At 37.2% G+C, this 5,029-nt stretch overlaps 1 pseudogene; it reads left to right on the forward strand.

The window, feature by feature from the left end:
* Window positions 1-895: 895 nt before the first annotated feature.
* On the forward strand, window positions 896-5,029 carry LOC126078863 (olfactory receptor 1052-like; annotated as a pseudogene).

Here is a 5,029-nt window from a genome sequence, read left to right on the forward strand (position 1 = left end):
AAATGTTTTCAACATTCTTATTTTCTCATCAATATCTTTATTTTCAACTGTGTTCTTGATCACTGGTGATTGAATATTTTCTAATATTCCTTTGGTGCCATAAATAAAAAATAAATTACTAGGAGAATTTTTTTTTTTAATCAAACACCCTTATTTGAACATGACCTTTCAAGATTTGAATGTTGGAATAATTTCATATGAGTATGCCACCAAAAAAAAAAAAGAAAAATCAAACTTGTTGCCATTGAGTCGATTCTGACTTATAGAAACCCTATAGGACAGAGGAGAACTGCTCCAGTGGGTTTCCAAGGAGTGGCTGGTGGATTTGGACTGCAAATCTTTTTGGTCTGCAGCTGTAGCACTCTGTGGCTCTTAACCACTGCACCGCCAGGGCCCTAAGTATGTCATTAGGCTCTAAAACATGTTTCCTAAGAGAATATGCACACTCATTAGTGTTTGAAAGGAGACTTATCTGGATGGCATCACTGAGTTGTAACAAAAATCCTGCATTTAGTGACAAAATGAATCAGTTTTCTAGTTCAAGCTCTAACAGGACAGGAGCAAACATGACTTGACCCTCGATAGCACTTTTCTCTACTTATTATTTTGTATTATGAATTCCACAAAGAAAAATAGTTGTTAGAAATATAACTGCAACTGACTGAAATCATGTTGAGTGCTTGAATTCATTAGAAAAATACTGCCCTTTGATTATAGTGCCAAAATCCGAAGAAATTCAAGGAATCTAAGAAAAATGACAACATGGCAATTAAAAGTAATGAGATATGATTTTCCTGAATTATTTTTTCTTAAAAAAATATCTTTCCTTTCATTTTGCAGCCTCAAGTGCAATGAAATGCTTGATAGGGCCCTGAGGGTAGAAGGTGTGGCAAAAATGCCTGAGTGCCTGGACTTGGTTTATTGCTGGAAAGCTGGACATACACTGGTGGCAAGTACTTGAGACAAACTGGGTGAAACATAGATTGAGTATATGGCAAAGGAATCAAAAGCATGGCTTCTGGATCCAGACGGCCTGCGTTTGAATCCCAGCTCCTCTACTAATACCCATATGACATTGGTTAAGCTATTTAACCTCTCAGTGCTTCAATTTCCTTCGGTCGAAACTATAAAAAAAACATAATAATACTTAATGCTATTATATTGTTTATAAATAAAAATAATTGCACTCAATAAACATTAACTGCTAGTATCAGGAGCCCTGGTGGCATTGGGGTTAAGAGCTTGGCTGCTAAGCAAAAGTTTGACAGTTCAAACCTACCAGGCTCTCCTTGGACCCACTATAGGGTAGTTCTCCTCTGTCGTATAGGGTCACTATGACTTGTAATCAACTCCACAGCCACTGTTTTTTTTTTTTTTGGTTTTTTTAAACTGTATTATCAAACACTTTTCTGAGAACAGTTAATGTACTGGGCTACTAAACGAAAGGTTAGAGATTTGAGTTCATCCAGAGGCACTTCAGAAAAAAGGCCTGGTGACCTACTTCTGAAAAATCAGCCCCTGAGAACCCTGTGGAGCACAGTTACCCTCTCACACATGAGGTTACCGGTTATGTAGCTCTGCGTTCCCCACGCCCTCCAGCTATGACAGTTTTTAAAGTGAAGTAAAGTATTTGCACTGCCAATCAAAAAAGGGGCAAAATAGAGTTTTATGTAGTTTGTCATCATAAATACTCATTAAGATACGTATTTCCGAACCTTTATTTAGATTTGAAAAATCTACTGCCTTCATTTATGACTTTAATTTATTCGTTGAGAATCCTATACTAACATATTATAAGCTTGAAAAACAACTGGTTTCAATCTTCAGAACATATTTTCCTTCTCTGTACACTTGATTTCCTCTCTTTTCCACATGAATGCTTTTTTCTGTGCTCTGGTGTTGAGACTTGTCCATCAGTATCATGTCTCAGCCCATTGTTACCTCCACAATTTGAAACTGCATGCCAGTTAAAGCAGCAGGAACTTCGTTGTTGTTGTTGTTGTTTTTCCCTCTGTATCTGTAAAAGGTAACTGGGAATATTATACAAATTCTAGTTTGTGTTATACCAACTTTAGTGTCTTAGTTCCTTTTTACGGCTTATTTGTAGTAGGCAAAATATACAAAAAGTCAAGGACAGAGCTATATCAGAACCCAGACTGCCCTGTTCTATGATGTCCCAAAGATATTCCCATAAACGGCCTCCCAGAAGAAGAAAATTGGTTGTTCTTGAGAAACACACACAAATGTCCCTTCACGTCCTTTATTTATTTATTTGAGTTTATTTCCAGGTTATAAATACCTTTTGATTCCCTAGTCTATGAACTGGTTTTATTAAGAGGAAAAAAAAGAAAAAATTCTTTGCTACTTCCAACCAAAGTATTTCCTCTTTTCCGTGGAATAGTTGAACTTAGATTCCCTATGCTTCCTATGGTCACTGATGGAAAATATAGGCAGAATATGAATTGTAAATTAAGAATGGAGATTCTTATTTTGATTTAGCAATACACTGAAGATTACCCCCCAGCCTTACCCAAATCTCAACATGGTAGATGTCAGGTTCCATGAGGGCTGTTATGGATTGAGTTGTGTCCCCCGCAAAAAATGTGTGTCAACTTGGCTAGTCCATAATTTCCAGCATTGTGTGATTGTCCTACATTTTGTTATCTGAAGTGATTTTCCTATGTGTTGTAAATTCTATTTCTATGATGTTAATGAAGTTGGGTTGGAAGTAGTTAAGTTAACAAGGCAGTACTCAATCTACAAGATCAGGTTGTGTTTTAAGTCAATCTCTTTTGAGATACAAAAGAGAAAAGCAAGCAGAGAGATATGGTGACCTCACACCACTAAGAAAGCAGAGTCAGGAGCTCATGTCCTTTGGACCTAGGGTCCCTATGATGAAAAGCTCCTAGATTAGTGGAAGATTGATGACAAGGACCTTTCCCCCAGAGCCTACAGACAGAGAGGGATTTCCCCTGGAGCTAGCACCCTGAATTTGAACTTCTAGTCTCCCAGACTGTGAGAGAATACATTTCTCTTTGTCAATGCTATCCACTTGTGGTATTTCTCTTATAACAGCACTAGATAACTAAGACAAGCTCATATATCCTTCTTTAGATCTCTAATGCCATAAATGGTGCCTGGTAGAGAGGACATGTTCACTGAACTGATAAACAGATATGCAACCTATCCTTTAATGAGATAGACATAATAAGTGCATGAAAAGGTAGAAAAGTTAATAAATTTATACATGCACAGAATAATATCCAGGAGGGGGAATAGGACAACAGAAAGTGGAAAAACAATTCTTTTTTTACAGAAAATAGTTTTTATGTAAACTAATTAAAATTATATAAAGTGGGAGTGAATATTTGTGACAATTAAAACACAAAAGTATATTCTGTGAATACCCACAAAAGCAGGAAAAGTGTAAATAGAGAAAACTCTTCCTTCTCTGGGTGTTAGTGAGATAGCAAATGAAAGGATTACTTTTTCTCCTTTTCACAAATCAAGTCTTCGGGATGGTAGAGTCATTAATCTTCCAAATGTGGGATCTAGGCAGAAAAAGAAGCTAAAAGATGTCTGAATTCTGAGAACTGGAATGGAAGGAGATTGCATTTCATGGAAGTCAGCACCATCTCCAGAACTGGGTGTGAAAAAATACGAACAGGCTAGTGATAGGATAAGGGAAAATTTGTTATCACTTTTTGCTACTCAGTTATTAATTATAAAATCAGAGGGCTTCTATACATCATAAAATAAAGTCAGAAGTTTAGAGTCAGGCATATACGAGTTTAAATGTCAATTCTACCAATTAATAGCTTCATGATCTAGTAGAGTTTTCTTAACCCCATTTTTATGATGTGGGAACTGAGAACCAGGAAATAAAATAATCTCTAGTTCCAAAAACTTGAGTCACTTTATAGGAATTATCTAGCAAACATATGGCCCCAAACTGAAGTTAGTTTATTTTCTTTGTATGACTACAGGGCAAGCCTAAATGTTTTGTGCAATTATGGATACGGGATCATGAAGGTGCCATAATGTTTTTCATCTAAGTGATATCATCTTGTTCCACAACTAAAGAGCTATATAAACCTAAGTGCTTGGCAGGTTGGAATCATACAGGTGTGAAGGAGTTCCTTCTGGTAGGATTAACTGAAAGTCCAAATTTGCAAATCCCTCTCTTTTTGCTTTTTGCCCTCATTTATTACATCACTCTGGTAGGCAACTGGGGGATGATTGTTCTGATTTGGTTAAGTGTTCGACTTCATACTCCAATGTACTTCTTCATTAGCAACCTCTCTTTTTGTGACATCTGCTACTCTACTGTCTTTGCTCCTAAGATGCTGGTAAATTTCTTATTAGAGCATAAGTCCAGCACATTTTCTGGCTGTGTACTACAGAGTTCCTTTTTTGCAGTGTATGCAACAACAGAGGGCATTCTCCTGCCTATGATGGCTTATGACCACTATGTGGTGATAGCTAATCCCTTGTTATATAGAGTCATCATGACTTAAAGGGTTTGTATTCAGATGGTCCTTGTGTCTTACTTAGGTGGACTCATTAATTCCTTGACACACACGATAGGTTTGCTCAAACTAGACTTCTGTGGTCCTAACATTGTGAACCATTATTTCTGTGATATTCCTTCTCTTTTGAGACTCTCTTGCTCTGATTCCCATACCAACAAGATGCTGCTTTTGATCTTCTCTGGGGTTATTGCAATGTTCTCTTTCATTATCATTATGGTCTCTTATGTCTACATCATCATTGCCATCCAGAGAATTCGTCCAGCTGAAGGAAGGCACAAAGCCTTCTCCACATGGGCCTCACACCTGACTGCTGTGACCTTATTCTATGGGTCTGTGACTTTTAGTTACGTCCAGCCAAGCTCGCAATATTCACTGGAACAGGAGAAGGTCTCTGCTGTGTTTTATACATTGGTGATTCCCATGCTAACCCACTGATTTATAGCCTTAGGAATAAGGATGTGAAAGATGCTGCAAAAGGTCAATATTGCAGAAGATAA

The sequence above is a fragment of the Elephas maximus genome, chromosome 7 (assembly GCF_024166365.1).
Source record: "Elephas maximus indicus isolate mEleMax1 chromosome 7, mEleMax1 primary haplotype, whole genome shotgun sequence".
Classification (NCBI taxonomy): Eukaryota; Metazoa; Chordata; class Mammalia; order Proboscidea; family Elephantidae; genus Elephas; species Elephas maximus.